This window comes from Pseudorasbora parva, chromosome 8, assembly GCF_024679245.1.
Source record: "Pseudorasbora parva isolate DD20220531a chromosome 8, ASM2467924v1, whole genome shotgun sequence".
Classification (NCBI taxonomy): domain Eukaryota; kingdom Metazoa; phylum Chordata; class Actinopteri; order Cypriniformes; family Gobionidae; genus Pseudorasbora; species Pseudorasbora parva.
In genome coordinates this window covers 3,678,318-3,699,455 of record NC_090179.1, presented here as the reverse complement: position 1 = coordinate 3,699,455, position 21,138 = coordinate 3,678,318, and the positions used below count along the sequence as shown (strand labels likewise).

At 41.3% G+C, this 21,138-nt stretch overlaps 36 non-coding genes across 36 annotated transcripts; all 36 read right to left on the bottom strand.

The window, feature by feature from the left end:
• Positions 1 to 216: 216 nt before the first annotated feature.
• On the bottom strand, positions 217 to 305 carry trnar-ucu (transfer RNA arginine (anticodon UCU)). The gene is given in 2 exon segments: positions 217 to 252; positions 269 to 305. It is a non-coding gene; the product is annotated as a tRNA-Arg (tRNA).
• Positions 306 to 447: 142 nt separating this feature from the next.
• Positions 448 to 521, bottom strand: trnat-ugu (transfer RNA threonine (anticodon UGU)). The gene has a single exon. It is a non-coding gene; the product is annotated as a tRNA-Thr (tRNA).
• A 191-nt stretch (positions 522 to 712) lies between these two features.
• On the bottom strand, positions 713 to 786 carry trnat-agu (transfer RNA threonine (anticodon AGU)). Its single transcript has one exon. It is a non-coding gene; the product is annotated as a tRNA-Thr (tRNA).
• Positions 787 to 1,327: 541 nt separating this feature from the next.
• On the bottom strand, positions 1,328 to 1,416 carry trnar-ucu (transfer RNA arginine (anticodon UCU)). Its single transcript is given in 2 exon segments — positions 1,328 to 1,363; positions 1,380 to 1,416. It is a non-coding gene; the product is annotated as a tRNA-Arg (tRNA).
• A 142-nt stretch (positions 1,417 to 1,558) lies between these two features.
• Positions 1,559 to 1,632, bottom strand: trnat-ugu (transfer RNA threonine (anticodon UGU)). The gene has a single exon. It is a non-coding gene; the product is annotated as a tRNA-Thr (tRNA).
• Positions 1,633 to 1,823: 191 nt separating this feature from the next.
• Positions 1,824 to 1,897, bottom strand: trnat-agu (transfer RNA threonine (anticodon AGU)). The gene has a single exon. It is a non-coding gene; the product is annotated as a tRNA-Thr (tRNA).
• Positions 1,898 to 2,438: 541 nt separating this feature from the next.
• trnar-ucu (transfer RNA arginine (anticodon UCU)) lies at positions 2,439 to 2,527 on the bottom strand. Its single transcript is given in 2 exon segments — positions 2,439 to 2,474; positions 2,491 to 2,527. It is a non-coding gene; the product is annotated as a tRNA-Arg (tRNA).
• Positions 2,528 to 2,669: 142 nt separating this feature from the next.
• On the bottom strand, positions 2,670 to 2,743 carry trnat-ugu (transfer RNA threonine (anticodon UGU)). The gene has a single exon. It is a non-coding gene; the product is annotated as a tRNA-Thr (tRNA).
• A 191-nt stretch (positions 2,744 to 2,934) lies between these two features.
• Positions 2,935 to 3,008, bottom strand: trnat-agu (transfer RNA threonine (anticodon AGU)). The gene has a single exon. It is a non-coding gene; the product is annotated as a tRNA-Thr (tRNA).
• Positions 3,009 to 3,549: 541 nt separating this feature from the next.
• trnar-ucu (transfer RNA arginine (anticodon UCU)) lies at positions 3,550 to 3,638 on the bottom strand. Its single transcript is given in 2 exon segments — positions 3,550 to 3,585; positions 3,602 to 3,638. It is a non-coding gene; the product is annotated as a tRNA-Arg (tRNA).
• Positions 3,639 to 3,780: 142 nt separating this feature from the next.
• On the bottom strand, positions 3,781 to 3,854 carry trnat-ugu (transfer RNA threonine (anticodon UGU)). Its single transcript has one exon. It is a non-coding gene; the product is annotated as a tRNA-Thr (tRNA).
• Positions 3,855 to 4,045: 191 nt separating this feature from the next.
• Positions 4,046 to 4,119, bottom strand: trnat-agu (transfer RNA threonine (anticodon AGU)). The gene has a single exon. It is a non-coding gene; the product is annotated as a tRNA-Thr (tRNA).
• Positions 4,120 to 4,660: 541 nt separating this feature from the next.
• On the bottom strand, positions 4,661 to 4,749 carry trnak-uuu (transfer RNA lysine (anticodon UUU)). The gene is given in 2 exon segments: positions 4,661 to 4,696; positions 4,713 to 4,749. It is a non-coding gene; the product is annotated as a tRNA-Lys (tRNA).
• Positions 4,750 to 4,891: 142 nt separating this feature from the next.
• Positions 4,892 to 4,965, bottom strand: trnat-ugu (transfer RNA threonine (anticodon UGU)). The gene has a single exon. It is a non-coding gene; the product is annotated as a tRNA-Thr (tRNA).
• Positions 4,966 to 5,156: 191 nt separating this feature from the next.
• On the bottom strand, positions 5,157 to 5,230 carry trnat-agu (transfer RNA threonine (anticodon AGU)). The gene has a single exon. It is a non-coding gene; the product is annotated as a tRNA-Thr (tRNA).
• Positions 5,231 to 5,771: 541 nt separating this feature from the next.
• trnar-ucu (transfer RNA arginine (anticodon UCU)) lies at positions 5,772 to 5,860 on the bottom strand. Its single transcript is given in 2 exon segments — positions 5,772 to 5,807; positions 5,824 to 5,860. It is a non-coding gene; the product is annotated as a tRNA-Arg (tRNA).
• A 142-nt stretch (positions 5,861 to 6,002) lies between these two features.
• On the bottom strand, positions 6,003 to 6,076 carry trnat-ugu (transfer RNA threonine (anticodon UGU)). Its single transcript has one exon. It is a non-coding gene; the product is annotated as a tRNA-Thr (tRNA).
• Positions 6,077 to 6,267: 191 nt separating this feature from the next.
• On the bottom strand, positions 6,268 to 6,341 carry trnat-agu (transfer RNA threonine (anticodon AGU)). Its single transcript has one exon. It is a non-coding gene; the product is annotated as a tRNA-Thr (tRNA).
• Positions 6,342 to 6,882: 541 nt separating this feature from the next.
• On the bottom strand, positions 6,883 to 6,971 carry trnar-ucu (transfer RNA arginine (anticodon UCU)). The gene is given in 2 exon segments: positions 6,883 to 6,918; positions 6,935 to 6,971. It is a non-coding gene; the product is annotated as a tRNA-Arg (tRNA).
• Positions 6,972 to 7,113: 142 nt separating this feature from the next.
• On the bottom strand, positions 7,114 to 7,187 carry trnat-ugu (transfer RNA threonine (anticodon UGU)). The gene has a single exon. It is a non-coding gene; the product is annotated as a tRNA-Thr (tRNA).
• A 191-nt stretch (positions 7,188 to 7,378) lies between these two features.
• On the bottom strand, positions 7,379 to 7,452 carry trnat-agu (transfer RNA threonine (anticodon AGU)). The gene has a single exon. It is a non-coding gene; the product is annotated as a tRNA-Thr (tRNA).
• Positions 7,453 to 10,465: 3,013 nt separating this feature from the next.
• trnat-ugu (transfer RNA threonine (anticodon UGU)) lies at positions 10,466 to 10,539 on the bottom strand. Its single transcript has one exon. It is a non-coding gene; the product is annotated as a tRNA-Thr (tRNA).
• A 191-nt stretch (positions 10,540 to 10,730) lies between these two features.
• On the bottom strand, positions 10,731 to 10,804 carry trnai-aau (transfer RNA isoleucine (anticodon AAU)). The gene has a single exon. It is a non-coding gene; the product is annotated as a tRNA-Ile (tRNA).
• Positions 10,805 to 11,345: 541 nt separating this feature from the next.
• Positions 11,346 to 11,434, bottom strand: trnar-ucu (transfer RNA arginine (anticodon UCU)). Its single transcript is given in 2 exon segments — positions 11,346 to 11,381; positions 11,398 to 11,434. It is a non-coding gene; the product is annotated as a tRNA-Arg (tRNA).
• Positions 11,435 to 11,576: 142 nt separating this feature from the next.
• On the bottom strand, positions 11,577 to 11,650 carry trnat-ugu (transfer RNA threonine (anticodon UGU)). The gene has a single exon. It is a non-coding gene; the product is annotated as a tRNA-Thr (tRNA).
• Positions 11,651 to 11,841: 191 nt separating this feature from the next.
• trnat-agu (transfer RNA threonine (anticodon AGU)) lies at positions 11,842 to 11,915 on the bottom strand. Its single transcript has one exon. It is a non-coding gene; the product is annotated as a tRNA-Thr (tRNA).
• A 541-nt stretch (positions 11,916 to 12,456) lies between these two features.
• On the bottom strand, positions 12,457 to 12,545 carry trnar-ucu (transfer RNA arginine (anticodon UCU)). Its single transcript is given in 2 exon segments — positions 12,457 to 12,492; positions 12,509 to 12,545. It is a non-coding gene; the product is annotated as a tRNA-Arg (tRNA).
• Positions 12,546 to 12,687: 142 nt separating this feature from the next.
• Positions 12,688 to 12,761, bottom strand: trnat-ugu (transfer RNA threonine (anticodon UGU)). Its single transcript has one exon. It is a non-coding gene; the product is annotated as a tRNA-Thr (tRNA).
• A 191-nt stretch (positions 12,762 to 12,952) lies between these two features.
• trnat-agu (transfer RNA threonine (anticodon AGU)) lies at positions 12,953 to 13,026 on the bottom strand. The gene has a single exon. It is a non-coding gene; the product is annotated as a tRNA-Thr (tRNA).
• Positions 13,027 to 16,040: 3,014 nt separating this feature from the next.
• On the bottom strand, positions 16,041 to 16,114 carry trnat-ugu (transfer RNA threonine (anticodon UGU)). The gene has a single exon. It is a non-coding gene; the product is annotated as a tRNA-Thr (tRNA).
• Positions 16,115 to 16,920: 806 nt separating this feature from the next.
• On the bottom strand, positions 16,921 to 17,009 carry trnar-ucu (transfer RNA arginine (anticodon UCU)). Its single transcript is given in 2 exon segments — positions 16,921 to 16,956; positions 16,973 to 17,009. It is a non-coding gene; the product is annotated as a tRNA-Arg (tRNA).
• Positions 17,010 to 17,151: 142 nt separating this feature from the next.
• Positions 17,152 to 17,225, bottom strand: trnat-ugu (transfer RNA threonine (anticodon UGU)). The gene has a single exon. It is a non-coding gene; the product is annotated as a tRNA-Thr (tRNA).
• A 191-nt stretch (positions 17,226 to 17,416) lies between these two features.
• Positions 17,417 to 17,490, bottom strand: trnat-agu (transfer RNA threonine (anticodon AGU)). Its single transcript has one exon. It is a non-coding gene; the product is annotated as a tRNA-Thr (tRNA).
• A 541-nt stretch (positions 17,491 to 18,031) lies between these two features.
• trnar-ucu (transfer RNA arginine (anticodon UCU)) lies at positions 18,032 to 18,120 on the bottom strand. Its single transcript is given in 2 exon segments — positions 18,032 to 18,067; positions 18,084 to 18,120. It is a non-coding gene; the product is annotated as a tRNA-Arg (tRNA).
• Positions 18,121 to 18,262: 142 nt separating this feature from the next.
• Positions 18,263 to 18,336, bottom strand: trnat-ugu (transfer RNA threonine (anticodon UGU)). Its single transcript has one exon. It is a non-coding gene; the product is annotated as a tRNA-Thr (tRNA).
• A 191-nt stretch (positions 18,337 to 18,527) lies between these two features.
• On the bottom strand, positions 18,528 to 18,601 carry trnat-agu (transfer RNA threonine (anticodon AGU)). Its single transcript has one exon. It is a non-coding gene; the product is annotated as a tRNA-Thr (tRNA).
• Between the last annotated feature and the right edge of the window lie 2,537 nt (positions 18,602 to 21,138).

Genomic DNA, 21,138 nt, shown 5'->3' with positions numbered 1-21,138 from the left:
CCAGTGTTTTTCAAACCATTCTTGTTATATTCCTTTTTTAAAAATGGGGACTTGACGTGAGCTAATTAGTAGAGTATTCTGTAATCTGAGCTGGGTGTGTCCAACAGGGGAAATAAGACGAAGAGGAAAGTTAAGCTTCTGAAATACTTCATGTCCGAAAAGGTTTAATCATATGCTTGTCCAACACAAAGATATCTGAGCAAAAGTTTTTATGGATGACTCTGGTGGGACTCGAACCCACAGCCTTTGAATACCTCCATTCACAACCTAGAAGTCCAATGCGCTATCCATTGCGCCACAGAGCCACAACAACACACTTTCCAAGGCACTATGCCTTGTCCAGCACTTCTTAGCTTTCCAGTTCTTCCTTGCTGATACACACTGTTCAGCATGTAAAGACTTTCAAATGTGAAAAGTTTAAAAGTGCTCCCACAAATCCTGTGGCATAGGCACTGCTGGGATTTGAACCCAGGATCTCCTGTTTACAAGACAGGCGCTTTGACCAACTAAGCCACAGCGCCAGCTGTAATGCAAAGCATTTTGTTGGTATATAAAGCCTTAAAGAGGTAGCACATCTTGAAAACAGCTGATTACCTCATGAAAGTTTTCCCTTTGAGCCTTTATTCACAACCTAGAAGTCCAGAAGGTGTGTCCTGTAGAGACTTTTACATCTGAAAAGTTTGGATGAATACTTGTAGAAGGCACACATTTTAGGCACTGCTGGGATTCGAACCCAGGATCTCCTGTTTACTAGACAGGCGCTTTAACCAACTAAGCCGCAGCGCCAGGTAGTTACTTTGGTTTGATACTTTTGTATTCAAAGTCTAAAAGAGGTAGCATGTCAGGAAAAGAGCTGATTAAGTCATGATTAGGTTCCTTTGAAGTTAGAGGATTATTTCCAAAAGCTGAAAAGTGTGCAGGCTTCTATTGAGGAATAAGGGAATGTCTCAAATCATTTCATTTTGGTTAAAATCTCTCAATACTCGTGTCTTAAATGTGTTGTGAACCTCCATTTACAATAAATCTAAACTCTGTTTAAGCTAGCAGAAATGGAAAGCATTTCTTGCTAGGTAGGTGGCCATCAATTGGCAGTAGCAGTTTTTGGCCTAAACCAGTGTTTTTCAAACCATTCTTGTTATATTCCTTTTTTAAAAATGGGGACTTGACGTGAGCTAATTAGTAGAGTATTCTGTAATCTGAGCTGGGTGTGTCCAACAGGGGAAATAAGACGAAGAGGAAAGGTAGGCTTCTGAAATACTTCATGTCCGAAAAGGTTTAAGCATATGCTTGTCCAACACAAAGATATCTGAGCAAAAGTTTTTATGGATGACTCTGGTGGGACTCGAACCCACAGCCTTTGAATACCTCCATTCACAACCTAGAAGTCCAATGCGCTATCCATTGCGCCACAGAGCCACAACAACACACTTTCCAAGGCACTATGCCTTGTCCAGCACTTCTTAGCTTTCCAGTTCTTCCTTGCTGATACACACTGTTCAGCGTGTAAAGACTTTCAAATGTGAAAAGTTTAAAAGTGCTCCCACATATCCTGTGGCATAGGCACTGCTGGGATTTGAACCCAGGATCTCCTGTTTACAAGACAGGCGCTTTGACCAACTAAGCCACAGCACCAGCTGTAATGCAAAGCATTTTGTTGGTATATAAAGCCTTAAAGAGGTAGCACATCTTGAAAACAGCTGATTACCTCATGAAAGTTTTCCCTTTGAGCCTTTATTCACAACCTAGAAGTCCAGAAGGTGTGTCCTGTAGAGACTTTTACATCTGAAAAGTTTGGATGAATACTAGTAGAAGCCACACATTTTAGGCACTGCTGGGATTCGAACCCAGGATCTCCTGTTTACTAGACAGGCGCTTTAACCAACTAAGCCACAGCGCCAGGTACTTACTTTGGTTTGATACTTTTGTATTCAAAGTCTAAAAGAGGTAGCATGTCAGGAAAAGAGCTGATTAAGTCATGATTAGGTTCCTTTGAAGTTAGAGGATTATTTCCAAAACCTGAAAAGTGTGCATGCTTCTATTGAGTAATAAGGGAATGTCTCAAATCATTTCATTTTGGTTAAAATCTCTCAATATTCGTGTCTCAAATGTGTTGTGAACCTCCATTTACAATAAATCTAAACTCTGTTTAAGCTAGCAGAAATGGAAAGCATTTCTTGCTAGGTAGGTGGCCATCAATTGGCAGTAGCAGTTTTTGGCCTAAACCAGTGTTTTTCAAACCATTCTTGTTATATTCCTTTTTTAAAAATGGGGACTTGACGTGAGCTAATTAGTAGAGTATTCTGTAATCTGAGCTGGGTGTGTCCAACAGGGGAAATAAGACGAAGAGGAAAGTTAGGCTTCTGAAATACTTCATGTCCGAAAAGGTTTAATCATATGCTTGTCCAACACAAAGATATCTGAGCAAAAGTTTTTATGGATGACTCTGGTGGGACTCGAACCCACAGCCTTTGAATACCTCCATTCACAACCTAGAAGTCCAATGCGCTATCCATTGCGCCACAGAGCCACAACAACACACTTTCCAAGGCACTATGCCTTGTCCAGCACTTCTTAGCTTTCCAGTTCTTCCTTGCTGATACACACTGTTCAGCATGTAAAGACTTTCAAATGTGAAAAGTTTAAAAGTGCTCCCACAAATCCTGTGGCATAGGCACTGCTGGGATTTGAACCCAGGATCTCCTGTTTACAAGACAGGCGCTTTGACCAACTAAGCCACAGCGCCAGCTGTAATGCAAAGCATTTTGTTGGTATATAAAGCCTTAAAGAGGTAGCACATCTTGAAAACAGCTGATTACCTCATGAAAGTTTTCCCTTTGAGCCTTTATTCACAACCTAGAAGTCCAGAAGGTGTGTCCTGTAGAGACTTTTACATCTGAAAAGTTTGGATGAATACTAGTAGAAGCCACACATTTTAGGCACTGCTGGGATTCGAACCCAGGATCTCCTGTTTACTAGACAGGCGCTTTAACCAACTAAGCCACAGCGCCAGGTACTTACTTTGGTTTGATACTTTTGTATTCAAAGTCTAAAAGAGGTAGCATGTCAGGAAAAGAGCTGATTAAGTCATGATTAGGTTCCTTTGAAGTTAGAGGATTATTTCCAAAAGCTGAAAAGTGTGCAGGCTTCTATTGAGGAATAAGGGAATGTCTCAAATCATTTCATTTTGGTTAAAATCTCTCAATACTCGTGTCTTAAATGTGTTGTGAACCTCCATTTACAATAAATCTAAACTCTGTTTAAGCTAGCAGAAATGGAAAGCATTTCTTGCTAGGTAGGTGGCCATCAATTGGCAGTAGCAGTTTTTGGCCTAAAGCAGTGTTTTTCAAACCATTCTTGTTATATTCCTTTTTTAAAAATGGGGACTTGACGTGAGCTAATTAGTAGAGTATTCTGTAATCTGAGCTGGGTGTGTCCAACAGGGGAAATAAGACGAAGAGGAAAGTTAGGCTTCTGAAATACTTCATGTCCGAAAAGGTTTAATCATATGCTTGTCCAACACAAAGATATCTGAGCAAAAGTTTTTATGGATGACTCTGGTGGGACTCGAACCCACAGCCTTTGAATACCTCCATTCACAACCTAGAAGTCCAATGCGCTATCCATTGCGCCACAGAGCCACAACAACACACTTTCCAAGGCACTATGCCTTGTCCAGCACTTCTTAGCTTTCCAGTTCTTCCTTGCTGATACACACTGTTCAGCATGTAAAGACTTTCAAATGTGAAAAGTTTAAAAGTGCTCCCACAAATCCTGTGGCATAGGCACTGCTGGGATTTGAACCCAGGATCTCCTGTTTACAAGACAGGCGCTTTGACCAACTAAGCCACAGCGCCAGCTGTAATGCAAAGCATTTTGTTGGTATATAAAGCCTTAAAGAGGTAGCACATCTTGAAAACAGCTGATTACCTCATGAAAGTTTTCCCTTTGAGCCTTTATTCACAACCTAGAAGTCCAGAAGGTGTGTCCTGTAGAGACTTTTACATCTGAAAAGTTTGGATGAATACTAGTAGAAGCCACACATTTTAGGCACTGCTGGGATTCGAACCCAGGATCTCCTGTTTACTAGACAGGCGCTTTAACCAACTAAGCCACAGCGCCAGGTACTTACTTTGGTTTGATACTTTTGTATTCAAAGTCTAAAAGAGGTAGCATGTCAGGAAAAGAGCTGATTAAGTCATGATTAGGTTCCTTTGAAGTTAGAGGATTATTTCCAAAAGCTGAAAAGTGTGCAGGCTTCTATTGAGGAATAAGGGAATGTCTCAAATCATTTCATTTTGGTTAAAATCTCTCAATACTCGTGTCTTAAATGTGTTGTGAACCTCCATTTACAATAAATCTAAACTCTGTTTAAGCTAGCAGAAATGGAAAGCATTTCTTGCTAGGTAGGTGGCCATCAATTGGCAGTAGCAGTTTTTGGCCTAAAGCAGTGTTTTTCAAACCATTCTTGTTATATTCCTTTTTTAAAAATGGGGACTTGACGTGAGCTAATTAGTAGAGTATTCTGTAATCTGAGCTGGGTGTGTCCAACAGGGGAAATAAGACGAAGAGGAAAGGTAGGCTTCTGAAATACTTCATGTCCGAAAAGGTTTAATCATATGCTTGTCCAACACAAAGATATCTGAGCAAAAGATTTTATGGATGACTCTGGTGGGACTCGAACCCACAGCCTTTGAATACCTCCATTCACAACCTAAAAGTCCAATGCGCTATCCATTGCGCCACAGAGCCACAACAACACACTTTCCAAGGCACTATGCCTTGTCCAGCACTTCTTAGCTTTCCAGTTCTTCCTTGCTGATGCACACTGTTCAGCATGTAAAGACTTTCAAATGTGAAAAGTTTAAAAGTGCTCCCACAAATCCTGTGGCATAGGCACTGCTGGGATTTGAACCCAGGATCTCCTGTTTACAAGACAGGCGCTTTGACCAACTAAGCCACAGCGCCAGCTGTAATGCAAAGCATTTTGTTGGTATATAAAGCCTTAAAGAGGTAGCACATCTTGAAAACAGCTGATTACCTCATGAAAGTTTTCCCTTTGAGCCTTTATTCACAACCTAGAAGTCCAGAAGGTGTGTCCTGTAGAGACTTTTACATCTGAAAAGTTTGGATGAATACTAGTAGAAGCCACACATTTTAGGCACTGCTGGGATTCGAACCCAGGATCTCCTGTTTACTAGACAGGCGCTTTAACCAACTAAGCCACAGCGCCAGGTACTTACTTTGGTTTGATACTTTTGTATTCAAAGTCTAAAAGAGGTAGCATGTCAGGAAAAGAGCTGATTAAGTCATGATTAGGTTCCTTTGAAGTTAGAGGATTATTTCCAAAAGCTGAAAAGTGTGCATGCTTCTATTGAGTAATAAGGGAATGTCTCAAATCATTTCATTTTGGTTAAAATCTCTCAATATTCGTGTCTCAAATGTGTTGTGAACCTCCATTTACAATAAATCTAAACTCTGTTTAAGCTAGCAGAAATGGAAAGCATTTCTTGCTAGGTAGGTGGCCATCAATTGGCAGTAGCAGTTTTTGGCCTAAACCAGTGTTTTTCAAACCATTCTTGTTATATTCCTTTTTTAAAAATGGGGACTTGACGTGAGCTAATTAGTAGAGTATTCTGTAATCTGAGCTGGGTGTGTCCAACAGGGGAAATAAGACGAAGAGGAAAGTTAAGCTTCTGAAATACTTCATGTCCGAAAAGGTTTAATCATATGCTTGTCCAACACAAAGATATCTGAGCAAAAGTTTTTATGGATGACTCTGGTGGGACTCGAACCCACAGCCTTTGAATACCTCCATTCACAACCTAGAAGTCCAATGCGCTATCCATTGCGCCACAGAGCCACAACAACACACTTTCCAAGGCACTATGCCTTGTCCAGCACTTCTTAGCTTTCCAGTTCTTCCTTGCTGATACACACTGTTCAGCGTGTAAAGACTTTCAAATGTGAAAAGTTTAAAAGTGCTCCCACATATCCTGTGGCATAGGCACTGCTGGGATTTGAACCCAGGATCTCCTGTTTACAAGACAGGCGCTTTGACCAACTAAGCCACAGCGCCAGCTGTCACACAAAGCATTTTGTTGGTATATAAAGCCTTAAAGAGGTAGCACATCTTGAAAACAGCTGATTACCTCATGAAAGTTTTCCCTTTGAGCCTTTATTCACAACCTAGAAGTCCAGAAGGTGTGTCCTGTAGAGACTTTTACATCTGAAAAGTTTGGATGAATACTAGTAGAAGGCACACATTTTAGGCACTGCTGGGATTTGAACCCAGGATCTCCTGTTTACTAGACAGGCGCTTTAACCAACTAAGCCACAGCGCCAGGTACGTACTTTGGTTTGATACTTTTGTATTCAAAGTCTAAAAGAGGTAGCATGTCAGGAAAAGAGCTGATTAAGTCATGATTAGGTTCCTTTGAAGTTAGAGGATTATTTCCAAAAGCTGAAAAGTGTGCATGCTTCTATTGACTAATAAGGGAATGTCTCAAATCATTTCATTTTGGTTAAAATCTCTCAATATTCGTGTCTCAAATGTGTTGTGAACCTCCATTTACAATAAATCTAAACTCTGTTTAAGCTAGCAGAAATGGAAAGCATTTCTTGCTAGGTAGGTGGCCATCAATTGGCAGTAGCAGTTTTTGGCCTAAACCAGTGTTTTTCAAACCATTCTTGTTATATTCCTTTTTTAAAAATGGGGACTTGACGTGAGCTAATTAGTAGAGTATTCTGTAATCTGAGCTGGGTGTGTCCAACAGGGGAAATAAGACGAAGAGGAAAGTTAGGCTTCTGAAATACTTCATGTCCGAAAAGGTTTAATCATATGCTTGTCCAACACAAAGATATCTGAGCAAAAGTTTTTATGGATGACTCTGGTGGGACTCGAACCCACAGCCTTTGAATACCTCCATTCACAACCTAGAAGTCCAATGCGCTATCCATTGCGCCACAGAGCCACAACAACACACTTTCCAAGGCACTATGCCTTGTCCAGCACTTCTTAGCTTTCCAGTTCTTCCTTGCTGATACACACTGTTCAGCATGTAAAGACTTTCAAATGTGAAAAGTTTAAAAGTGCTCCCACAAATCCTGTGGCATAGGCACTGCTGGGATTTGAACCCAGGATCTCCTGTTTACAAGACAGGCGCTTTGACCAACTAAGCCACAGCGCCAGCTGTAATGCAAAGCATTTTGTTGGTATATAAAGCCTTAAAGAGGTAGCACATCTTGAAAACAGCTGATTACCTAATGAAAGTTTTCCCTTTGAGCCTTTATTCACAACCTAGAAGTCCAGAAGGTGTGTCCTGTAGAGACTTTTACATCTGAAAAGTTTGGATGAATACTTGTAGAAGGCACACATTTTAGGCACTGCTGGGATTCGAACCCAGGATCTCCTGTTTACTAGACAGGCGCTTTAACCAACTAAGCCGCAGCGCCAGGTAGTTACTTTGGTTTGATACTTTTGTATTCAAAGTCTAAAAGAGGTAGCATGTCAGGAAAAGAGCTGATTAAGTCATGATTAGGTTCCTTTGAAGTTAGAGGATTATTTCCAAAAGCTGAAAAGTGTGCAGGCTTCTATTGAGGAATAAGGGAATGTCTCAAATCATTTCATTTTGGTTAAAATCTCTCAATACTCGTGTCTTAAATGTGTTGTGAACCTCCATTTACAATAAATCTAAACTCTGTTTAAGCTAGCAGAAATGGAAAGCATTTCTTGCTAGGTAGGTGGCCATCAATTGGCAGTAGCAGTTTTTGGCCTAAACCAGTGTTTTTCAAACCATTCTTGTTATATTCCTTTTTTAAAAATGGGGACTTGACGTGAGCTAATTAGTAGAGTATTCTGTAATCTGAGCTGGGTGTGTCCAACAGGGGAAATAAGACGAAGAGGAAAGGTAGGCTTCTGAAATACTTCATGTCCGAAAAGGTTTAAGCATATGCTTGTCCAACACAAAGATATCTGAGCAAAAGTTTTTATGGATGACTCTGGTGGGACTCGAACCCACAGCCTTTGAATACCTCCATTCACAACCTATGTAGTGAACAGCACATTCTAGGGCCCAGTTTATGGCCGGGCCCCTCTTTGCCCATAACAGTGGACAAAGGTTTGCTCCATTTTGATTGGATCTTGTTGGACTAGCACAAACAAGATGTCCAACGCCATCAGATAAAGATGCTTGGACAACAGCCAGACACCTCTTTGAGGGCAAGAAGAAGACCTCTAGTACAAGCCCAGGAAGGACAGGACTTCTCATTGGTCCACATGCAGTTTCTGCCCTTCACCCATCTAGAGATGGATCCCTAATGACCTGATTTGTGACGGCCATAAACATTCCTCGGGACTTCAGCAGTAGTGGGTGAAACAAAGAAAGACCAAACTGATCCATCCAAATCCATTCACAACTATGTTTGGAAACCTTAAGACTGATGTAAACTACACACATCCATCTCATACTTATTCAGAGAAATAAGTATTCTCAGTGACAGCTATTTGTAATGCAACATCTTCCACAAATGCAGCTGTTAATGAACAAATGAATGAACACATGACAGTTCAATCTTTTTCCATCATGTTTGGTGTCTATTTGTTTAGTATATTGCCAAGGGTATTCTGATTGTGGTTTGGAAAGTGAGAAATGCATTGATGAACTTTAAAGACACTTTAAAGACTTCTAACTGTGTACAGTATGCAAATGAGTTCCACAGGGGAAAGAAGGGTGGGCCACACTGTGTGCCCTCTCTGATGCCAGCAGCCAATAGCAACACTGGAATGGAGAAGCGCCAAATTGCAATCTCCTCCTATTCAGAAAAGGATAAAGGTACCCTTTCAATAGACACACCTTGTTCTGAGTCTGTCCCCTGAGGATTAGACTGTGACAGAGCAATCAGGTTCTGAGTCTCCTCCATGCGAGAGACAAACAGTTCACCAAGTTCTGAGTCTGTCCCGTGAGGATTAGACTGTGACAGAGCAACCAGGTTCTGAGTCTCCACATCCGAGAGACAAACAGTTCACCAAGTTCTGAGTCTGTCCGCCGAGGATTAGACTGTGACAGAGCAACCAAGTTCTGAGCCTCTGGTTTAACCAGAGAGACAACACAAGATCCGAGGATCTGAATCTACAGCTTGTGAGGCAGTGACAGATACGACAACGTTCTGAGCCTCCAGCCTGTGAGGAAAGAGACATTAACCAACACTACGTTCAGAGTTTTAGTCCAGCGAGACGACTACAGCGCGTCCTGAGTCTCCATGCTAAAGAGACCAGAGCAGATTGACCAACTTCTGAGTGTCTGGTCCAAAGAGGCAGAAGACACACAGAGACATTTGCAACAAGGTTAAGCTCAGGAGAGCAAACCTTCACTTTAAGGTTCCTTCGTCTGCGTGTTCCAGATTAAGGACCTTCTGCACCTACTTCAGGGCCTCATCTGCGTGTTCCAGATTTTAGGACCCTTTGGTGCCCCAGGAGATCAGCATCCCACAGATCTTCGTGTTCAAGGCTGTTGAAACGGATTCCAGCTCCTTTCTTTACTGCACTGTCTCCCAGCAAAACCATTGGAAGAAGTCATCACCATCGGACTGCTTACTCAACCACATGGAACGTAAATATCACTTAACCAAACCTCTTTCTAGAGACCTTGGCATTGTTGTATATTATCAGTATATGATTTTCTAATTTACATTAGAGGTAATATAACTGATGCTAGTTAATAACAAATAATCTTTCGTTTATTTGTTTGATACATAATAAGGTTCTTCACCTTAGTTTCAGAGAAACAACAGTTTATCTTTCCGTAAGATAACGTATCTCTTCTATAGCCACACTTAACTTACTCACATGTATTTTACGCATTTTACGCACTTTATTCCTTTATCATTCATTGTATTCATTTAGTAGTTGTGTTAAATGTTCTGTTTATCTTTTGTTAATAAAATCTATTTTATTACAATTGTGTCTTCCTTGTGCTGATAAGGCAGAAAAGGCTCTACAAGTTAGAAATCTCACCAATCTTTCAGATAAATCAGCTGACCAACTCTTCCCCCTTTACATTCATTATAAATGACTGGGCAGCCTCCTGTGCGGAGTGTTCTCATACAGCCAAGGTAAAAGGCCTTGACTAGTGTCCCAAACTAACAGGGGGGAAGGTGGTCATCTGATGTACTCATAACCACACCTTAAGTGACGTGTGATCCAAATTCACAACGTCAGCGGTGACGTGAGTACCAATCACTCTCTTACTTAGTGTCCTTGGGTGGACAAAAGTAAAAATCACTACACCTAGAAGTCCAATGCGCTATCCATTGCGCCACAGAGCCACAACAACACACTTTCCAAGGCACTATGCCTTGTCCAGCACTTCTTAGCTTTCCAGTTCTTCCTTGCTGATACACACTGTTCAGCATGTAAAGACTTTCAAATGTGAAAAGTTTAAAAGTGCTCCCACAAATCCTGTGGCATAGGCACTGCTGGGATTTGAACCCAGGATCTCCTGTTTACAAGACAGGCGCTTTGACCAACTAAGCCACAGCGCCAGCTGTAATGCAAAGCATTTTGTTGGTATATAAAGCCTTAAAGAGGTAGCACATCTTGAAAACAGCTGATTACCTCATGAAAGTTTTCCCTTTGAGCCTTTATTCACAACCTAGAAGTCCAGAAGGTGTGTCCTGTAGAGACTTTTACATCTGAAAAGTTTGGATGAATACTAGTAGAAGCCACACATTTTAGGCACTGCTGGGATTCGAACCCAGGATCTCCTGTTTATTAGACAGGCGCTTTAACCAACTAAGCCACAGCGCCAGGTACTTACTTTGGTTTGATACTTTTGTATTCAAAGTCTAAAAGAGGTAGCATGTCAGGAAAAGAGCTGATTAAGTCATGATTAGGTTCCTTTGAAGTTAGAGGATTATTTCCAAAAGCTGAAAAGTGTGCAGGCTTCTATTGAGGAATAAGGGAATGTCTCAAATCATTTCATTTTGGTTAAAATCTCTCAATACTCGTGTCTTAAATGTGTTGTGAACCTCCATTTACAATAAATCTAAACTTTGTTTAAGCTAGCAGAAATGGAAAGCATTTCTTGCTAGGTAGGTGGCCATCAATTGGCAGTAGCAGTTTTTGGCCTAAACCAGTGTTTTTCAAACCATTCTTGTTATATTCCTTTTTTAAAAATGGGGACTTGACGTGAGCTAATTAGTAGAGTATTCTGTAATCTGAGCTGGGTGTGTCCAACAGGGGAAATAAGACGAAGAGGAAAGGTAGGCTTCTGAAATACTTCATGTCCGAAAAGGTTTAAGCATATGCTTGTCCAACACAAAGATATCTGAGCAAAAGTTTTTATGGATGACTCTGGTGGGACTCGAACCCACAGCCTTTGAATACCTCCATTCACAACCTAGAAGTCCAATGCGCTATCCATTGCGCCACAGAGCCACAACAACACACTTTCCAAGGCACTATGCCTTGTCCAGCACTTCTTAGCTTTCCAGTTCTTCCTTGCTGATACACACTGTTCAGCGTGTAAAGACTTTCAAATGTGAAAAGTTTAAAAGTGCTCCCACATATCCTGTGGCATAGGCACTGCTGGGATTTGAACCCAGGATCTCCTGTTTACAAGACAGGCGCTTTGACCAACTAAGCCACAGCGCCAGCTGTAATGCAAAGCATTTTGTTGGTATATAAAGCCTTAAAGAGGTAGCACATCTTGAAAACAGCTGATTACCTCATGAAAGTTTTCCCTTTGAGCCTTTATTCACAACCTAGAAGTCCAGAAGGTGTGTCCTGTAGAGACTTTTACATCTGAAAAGTTTGGATGAATACTAGTAGAAGCCACACATTTTAGGCACTGCTGGGATTCGAACCCAGGATCTCCTGTTTACTAGACAGGCGCTTTAACCAACTAAGCCACAGCGCCAGGTACTTACTTTGGTTTGATACTTTTGTATTCAAAGTCTAAAAGAGGTAGCATGTCAGGAAAAGAGCTGATTAAGTCATGATTAGGTTCCTTTGAAGTTAGAGGATTATTTCCAAAACCTGAAAAGTGTGCATGCTTCTATTGAGTAATAAGGGAATGTCTCAAATCATTTCATTTTGGTTAAAATCTCTCAATATTCGTGTCTCAAATGTGTTGTGAACCTCCATTTACAATAAATCTAAACTCTGTTTAAGCTAGCAGAAATGGAAAGCATTTCTTGCTAGGTAGGTGGCCATCAATTGGCAGTAGCAGTTTTTGGCCTAAACCAGTGTTTTTCAAACCATTCTTGTTATATTCCTTTTTTAAAAATGGGGACTTGACGTGAGCTAATTAGTAGAGTATTCTGTAATCTGAGCTGGGTGTGTCCAACAGGGGAAATAAGACGAAGAGGAAAGGTAGGCTTCTGAAATACTTCATGTCCGAAAAGGTTTAAGCATATGCTTGTCCAACACAAAGATATCTGAGCAAAAGTTTTTATGGATGACTCTGGTGGGACTCGAACCCACAGCCTTTGAATACCTCCATTCACAACCTAGAAGTCCAATGCGCTATCCATTGCGCCACAGAGCCACAACAACACACTTTCCAAGGCACTATGCCTTGTCCAGCACTTCTTAGCTTTCCAGTTCTTCCTTGCTGATACACACTGTTCAGCGTGTAAAGACTTTCAAATGTGAAAAGTTTAAAAGTGCTCCCACATATCCTGTGGCATAGGCACTGCTGGGATTTGAACCCAGGATCTCCTGTTTACAAGACAGGCACTTTGACCAACTAAGCCACAGCGCCAGCTGTAATGCAAAGCATTTTGTTGGTATATAAAGCCTTAAAGAGGTAGCACATCTTGAAAACAGCTGATTACCTCATGAAAGTTTTCCCTTTGAGCCTTTATTCACAACCTAGAAGTCCAGAAGGTGTGTCCTGTAGAGACTTTTACATCTGAAAAGTTTGGATGAATACTAGTAGAAGGCACACATTTTAGGCACTGCTGGGATTCGAACCCAGGATCTCCTGTTTACTAGACAGGCGCTTTAACCAACTAAGCCACAGCGCCAGGTACTTACTTTGGTTTGATACTTTTGTATTCAAAGTCTAAAAGAGGTAGCATGTCAGGAAAAGAGCTGATTAAGTCATGATTAGGTTCCTTTGAAGTTAGAGGATTATTTCCAAAACCTGAAAAGTGTGCATGCTTCTATTGAGTAATAAGGGAATGTCTCAAATCATTTCATTTTGGTTAAAATCTCTCAATATTCGTGTCTCAAATGTGTTGTGAACCTCCATTTACAATAAATCTAAACTCTGTTTAAGCTAGCAGAAATGGAAAGCATTTCTTGCTAGGTAGGTGGCCATCAATTGGCAGTAGCAGTTTTTGGCCTAAACCAGTGTTTTTCAAACCATTCTTGTTATATTCCTTTTTTTAAAAATGGGGACTTGACGTGAGCTAATTAGTAGAGTATTCTGTAATCTGAGCTGGGTGTGTCCAACAGGGGAAATAAGATGAAGAGGAAAGGTAGGCTTCTGAAATACTTCATGTCCGAAAAGGTTTAAGCATATGCTTGTCCAACACAAAGATATCTGAGCAAAAGTTTTTATGGATGACTCTGGTGGGACTCGAACCCACAGCCTTTGAATACCTCCATTCACAACCTATGTAGTGAACAGCACATTCTAGGGCCCAGTTTATGGCCGGGCCCCTCTTTGCCCATAACAGTGGACAAAGGTTTGCTCCATTTTGATTGGATCTTGTTGGACTAGCACAAACAAGATGTCCAACGCCATCAGATAAAGATGCTTGGACAACAGCCAGACACCTCTTTGAGGGCAAGAAGAAGACCTCTAGTACAAGCCCAGGAAGGACAGGACTTCTCATTGGTCCACATGCAGTTTCTGCCCTTCACCCATCTAGAGATGGATCCCTAATGACCTGATTTGTGACGGCCATAAACATTCCTCGGGACTTCAGCAGTAGTGGGTGAAACAAAGAAAGACCAAACTGATCCAGCCAAATCCATTCACAACTATGTTTGGAAACCTTAAGACTGATGTAAACTACACACATCCATCTCATACTTATTCAGAGAAATAAGTATTCTCAGTGACAGCTATTTGTAATGCAACATCTTCCACAAATGCAGCTGTTAATGAACAAATGAATGAACACATGACAGTTCAATCTTTTTCCATCATGTTTGGTGTCTATTTGTTTAGTATATTGCCAAGGGTATTCTGATTGTGGTTTGGAAAGTGAGAAATGCATTGATGAACTTTAAAGACACTTTAAAGACTTCTAACTGTGTACAGTATGCAAATGAGTTCCACAGGGGAAAGAAGGGTGGGCCACACTGTGTGCCCTCTCTGATGCCAGCAGCCAATAGCAACACTGGAATGGAGAAGCGCCAAATTGCAATCTCCTCCTATTCAGAAAAGGATAAAGGTACCCTTTCAATAGACACACCTTGTTCTGAGTCTGTCCCCTGAGGATTAGACTGTGACAGAGCAATCAGGTTCTGAGTCTCCTCCATGCGAGAGACAAACAGTTCACCAAGTTCTGAGTCTGTCCCGTGAGGATTAGACTGTGACAGAGCAACCAGGTTCTGAGTCTCCACATCCGAGAGACAAACAGTTCACCAAGTTCTGAGTCTGTCCGCCGAGGATTAGACTGTGACAGAGCAACCAAGTTCTGAGCCTCTGGTTTAACCAGAGAGACAACACAAGATCCGAGGATCTGAATCTACAGCTTGTGAGGCAGTGACAGATACGACAACGTTCTGAGCCTCCAGCCTGTGAGGAAAGAGACATTAACCAACACTACGTTCAGAGTTTTAGTCCAGCGAGACGACTACAGCGCGTCCTGAGTCTCCATGCTAAAGAGACCAGAGCAGATTGACCAACTTCTGAGTGTCTGGTCCAAAGAGGCAGAAGACACACAGAGACATTTGCAACAAGGTTAAGCTCAGGAGAGCAAACCTTCACTTTAAGGTTCCTTCGTCTGCGTGTTCCAGATTAAGGACCTTCTGCACCTACTTCAGGGCCTCATCTGCGTGTTCCAGATTTTAGGACCCTTTGGTGCCCCAGGAGATCAGCATCCCACAGATCTTCGTGTTCAAGGCTGTTGAAACGGATTCCAGCTCCTTTCTTTACTGCACTGTCTCCCAGCAAAACCATTGGAAGAAGTCATCACCATCGGACTGCTTACTCAACCACATGGAACGTAAATATCACTTAACCAAACCTCTTTCTAGAGACCTTGGCATTGTTGTATATTATCAGTATATGATTTTCTAATTTACATTAGAGGTAATATAACTGATGCTAGTTAATAACAAATAATCTTTCGTTTATTTGTTTGATACATAATAAGGTTCTTCACCTTAGTTTCAGAGAAACAACAGTTTATCTTTCCGTAAGATAACGTATCTCTTCTATAGCCACACTTAACTTACTCACATGTATTTTACGCATTTTACGCACTTTATTCCTTTATCATTCATTGTATTCATTTAGTAGTTGTGTTAAATGTTCTGTTTATCTTTTGTTAATAAAATCTATTTTATTACAATTGTGTCTTCCTTGTGCTGATAAGGCAGAAAAGGCTCTACAAGTTAGAAATCTCACCAATCTTTCAGATAAATCAGCTGACCAACTCTTCCCCCTTTACATTCATTATAAATGACTGGGCAGCCTCCTGTGCGGAGTGTTCTCATACAGCCAAGGTAAAAGGCCTTGACTAGTGTCCCAAACTAACAGGGGGGAAGGTGGTCATCTGATGTACTCATAACCACACCTTAAGTGACGTGTGATCCAAATTCACAACGTCAGCGGTGACGTGAGTACCAATCACTCTCTTACTTAGTGTCCTTGGGTGGACAAAAGTAAAAATCACTACACCTAGAAGTCCAATGCGCTATCCATTGCGCCACAGAGCCACAACAACACACTTTCCAAGGCACTATGCCTTGTCCAGCACTTCTTAGCTTTCCAGTTCTTCCTTGCTGATACACACTGTTCAGCATGTAAAGACTTTCAAATGTGAAAAGTTTAAAAGTGCTCCCACAAATCCTGTGGCATAGGCACTGCTGGGATTTGAACCCAGGATCTCCTGTTTACAAGACAGGCGCTTTGACCAACTAAGCCACAGCGCCAGCTGTAATGCAAAGCATTTTGTTGGTATATAAAGCCTTAAAGAGGTAGCACATCTTGAAAACAGCTGATTACCTCATGAAAGTTTTCCCTTTGAGCCTTTATTCACAACCTAGAAGTCCAGAAGGTGTGTCCTGTAGAGACTTTTACATCTGAAAAGTTTGGATGAATACTAGTAGAAGCCACACATTTTAGGCACTGCTGGTATTCGAACCCAGGATCTCCTGTTTATTAGACAGGCGCTTTAACCAACTAAGCCACAGCGCCAGGTACTTACTTTGGTTTGATACTTTTGTATTCAAAGTCTAAAAGAGGTAGCATGTCAGGAAAAGAGCTGATTAAGTCATGATTAGGTTCCTTTGAAGTTAGAGGATTATTTCCAAAAGCTGAAAAGTGTGCAGGCTTCTATTGAGGAATAAGGGAATGTCTCAAATCATTTCATTTTGGTTAAAATCTCTCAATACTCGTGTCTTAAATGTGTTGTGAACCTCCATTTACAATAAATCTAAACTCTGTTTAAGCTAGCAGAAATGGAAAGCATTTCTTGCTAGGTAGGTGGCCATCAATTGGCAGTAGCAGTTTTTGGCCTAAACCAGTGTTTTTCAAACCATTCTTGTTATATTCCTTTTTTAAAAATGGGGACTTGACGTGAGCTAATTAGTAGAGTATTCTGTAATCTGAGCTGGGTGTGTCCAACAGGGGAAATAAGACGAAGAGGAAAGGTAGGCTTCTGAAATACTTCATGTCCGAAAAGGTTTAAGCATATGCTTGTCCAACACAAAGATATCTGAGCAAAAGTTTTTATGGATGACTCTGGTGGGACTCGAACCCACAGCCTTTGAATACCTCCATTCACAACCTAGAAGTCCAATGCGCTATCCATTGCGCCACAGAGCCACAACAACACACTTTCCAAGGCACTATGCCTTGTCCAGCACTTCTTAGCTTTCCAGTTCTTCCTTGCTGATACACACTGTTCAGCGTGTAAAGACTTTCAAATGTGAAAAGTTTAAAAGTGCTCCCACATATCCTGTGGCATAGGCACTGCTGGGATTTGAACCCAGGATCTCCTGTTTACAAGACAGGCGCTTTGACCAACTAAGCCACAGCGCCAGCTGTAATGCAAAGCATTTTGTTGGTATATAAAGCCTTAAAGAGGTAGCACATCTTGAAAACAGCTGATTACCTCATGAAAGTTTTCCCTTTGAGCCTTTATTCACAACCTAGAAGTCCAGAAGGTGTGTCCTGTAGAGACTTTTACATCTGAAAAGTTTGGATGAATACTAGTAGAAGCCACACATTTTAGGCACTGCTGGGATTCGAACCCAGGATCTCCTGTTTACTAGACAGGCGCTTTAACCAACTAAGCCACAGCGCCAGGTACTTAATTTGGTTTGATACTTTTGTATTCAAAGTCTAAAAGAGGTAGCATGTCAGGAAAAGAGCTGATTAAGTCATGATTAGGTTCCTTTGAAGTTAGAGGATTATTTCCAAAACCTGAAAAGTGTGCATGCTTCTATTGAGTAATAAGGGAATGTCTCAAATCATTTCATTTTGGTTAAAATCTCTCAATATTCGTGTCTCAAATGTGTTGTGAACCTCCATTTACAATAAATCTAAACTCTGTTTAAGCTAGCAGAAATGGAAAGCATTTCTTGCTAGGTAGGTGGCCATCAATTGGCAGTAGCAGTTTTTGGCCTAAACCAGTGTTTTTCAAACCATTCTTGTTATATTCATTTTTTAAAAATGGGGACTTGACGTGAGCTAATTAGTAGAGTATTCTGTAATCTGAGCTGGGTGTGTCCAACAGGGGATATAAGACGAAGAGGAAAGGTAGGCTTCTGAAATACTTCATGTCCGAAAAGGTTTAAGCATATGCTTGTCCAACACAAAGATATCTGAGCAAAAGTTTTTATGGATGACTCTGGTGGGACTCGAACCCACAGCCTTTGAATACCTCCATTCACAACCTAGAAGTCCAATGCGCTATCCATTGCGCCACAGAGCCACAACAACACACTTTCCAAGGCACTATGCCTTGTCCAGCACTTCTTAGCTTTCCAGTTCTTCCTTGCTGATACACACTGTTCAGCGTGTAAAGACTTTCAAATGTGAAAAGTTTAAAAGTGCTCCCACATATCCTGTGGCATAGGCACTGCTGGGATTTGAACCCAGGATCTCCTGTTTACAAGACAGGCACTTTGACCAACTAAGCCACAGCGCCAGCTGTAATGCAAAGCATTTTGTTGGTATATAAAGCCTTAAAGAGGTAGCACATCTTGAAAACAGCTGATTACCTCATGAAAGTTTTCCCTTTGAGCCTTTATTCACAACCTAGAAGTCCAGAAGGTGTGTCCTGTAGAGACTTTTACATCTGAAAAGTTTGGATGAATACTAGTAGAAGCCACACATTTTAGGCACTGCTGGGATTCGAACCCAGGATCTCCTGTTTACTAGACAGGCGCTTTAACCAACTAAGCCACAGCGCCAGGTACTTACTTTGGTTTGATACTTTTGTATTCAAAGTCTAAAAGAGGTAGCATGTCAGGAAAAGAGCTGATTAAGTCATGATTAGGTTCCTTTGAAGTTAGAGGATTATTTCCAAAACCTGAAAAGTGTGCATGCTTCTATTGAGTAATAAGGGAATGTCTCAAATCATTTCATTTTGGTTAAAATCTCTCAATATTCGTGTCTCAAATGTGTTGTGAACCTCCATTTACAATAAATCTAAACTCTGTTTAAGCTAGCAGAAATGGAAAGCATTTCTTGCTAGGTAGGTGGCCATCAATTGGCAGTAGCAGTTTTTGGCCTAAACCAGTGTTTTTCAAACCATTCTTGTTATATTCCTTTTTTAAAAATGGGGACTTGACGTGAGCTAATTAGTAGAGTATTCTGTAATCTGAGCTGGGTGTGTCCAACAGGGGAAATAAGATGAAGAGGAAAGGTAGGCTTCTGAAATACTTCATGTCCGAAAAGGTTTAAGCATATGCTTGTCCAACACAAAGATATCTGAGCAAAAGTTTTTATGGATGACTCTGGTGGGACTCGAACCCACAGCCTTTGAATACCTCCATTCACAACCTATGTAGTGAACAGCACATTCTAGGGCCCAGTTTATGGCCGGGCCCCTCTTTGCCCATAACAGTGGACAAAGGTTTGCTCCATTTTGATTGGATCTTGTTGGACTAGCACAAACAAGATGTCCAACGCCATCAGATAAAGATGCTTGGACAACAGCCAGACACCTCTTTGAGGGCAAGAAGAAGACCTCTAGTACAAGCCCAGGAAGGACAGGACTTCTCATTGGTCCACATGCAGTTTCTGCCCTTCACCCATCTAGAGATGGATCCCTAATGACCTGATTTGTGACGGCCATAAACATTCCTCGGGACTTCAGCAGTAGTGGGTGAAACAAAGAAAGACCAAACTGATCCATCCAAATCCATTCACAACTATGTTTGGAAACCTTAAGACTGATGTAAACTACACACATCCATCTCATACTTATTCAGAGAAATAAGTATTCTCAGTGACAGCTATTTGTAATGCAACATCTTCCACAAATGCAGCTGTTAATGAACAAATGAATGAACACATGACAGTTCAATCTTTTTCCATCATGTTTGGTGTCTATTTGTTTAGTATATTGCCAAGGGTATTCTGATTGTGGTTTGGAAAGTGAGAAATGCATTGATGAACTTTAAAGACACTTTAAAGACTTCTAACTGTGTACAGTATGCAAATGAGTTCCACAGGGGAAAGAAGGGTGGGCCACACTGTGTGCCCTCTCTGATGCCAGCAGCCAATAGCAACACTGGAATGGAGAAGCGCCAAATTGCAATCTCCTCCTATTCAGAAAAGGATAAAGGTACCCTTTCAATAGACACACCTTGTTCTGAGTCTGTCCCCTGAGGATTAGACTGTGACAGAGCAATCAGGTTCTGAGTCTCCTCCATGCGAGAGACAAACAGTTCACCAAGTTCTGAGTCTGTCCCGTGAGGATTAGACTGTGACAGAGCAACCAGGTTCTGAGTCTCCACATCCGAGAGACAAACAGTTCACCAAGTTCTGAGTCTGTCCGCCGAGGATTAGACTGTGACAGAGCAACCAAGTTCTGAGCCTCTGGTTTAACCAGAGAGACAACACAAGATCCGAGGATCTGAATCTACAGCTTGTGAGGCAGTGACAGATACGACAACGTTCTGAGCCTCCAGCCTGTGAGGAAAGAGACATTAACCAACACTACGTTCAGAGTTTTAGTCCAGCGAGACGACTACAGCGCGTCCTGAGTCTCCATGCTAAAGAGACCAGAGCAGATTGACCAACTTCTGAGTGTCTGGTCCAAAGAGGCAGAAGACACACAGAGACATTTGCAACAAGGTTAAGCTCAGGAGAGCAAACCTTCACTTTAAGGTTCCTTCGTCTGCGTGTTCCAGATTAAGGACCTTCTGCACCTACTTCAGGGCCTCATCTGCGTGTTCCAGATTTTAGGACCCTTTGGTGCCCCAGGAGATCAGCATCCCACAGATCTTCGTGTTCAAGGCTGTTGAAACGGATTCCAGCTCCTTTCTTTACTGCACTGTCTCCCAGCAAAACCATTGGAAGAAGTCATCACCATCGGACTGCTTACTCAACCACATGGAACGTAAATATCACTTAACCAAACCTCTTTCTAGAGACCTTGGCATTGTTGTATATTATCAGTATATGATTTTCTAATTTACATTAGAGGTAATATAACTGATGCTAGTTAATAACAAATAATCTTTCGTTTATTTGTTTGATACATAATAAGGTTCTTCACCTTAGTTTCAGAGAAACAACAGTTTATCTTTCCGTAAGATAACGTATCTCTTCTATAGCCACACTTAACTTACTCACATGTATTTTACGCATTTTACGCACTTTATTCCTTTATCATTCATTGTATTCATTTAGTAGTTGTGTTAAATGTTCTGTTTATCTTTTGTTAATAAAATCTATTTTATTACAATTGTGTCTTCCTTGTGCTGATAAGGCAGAAAAG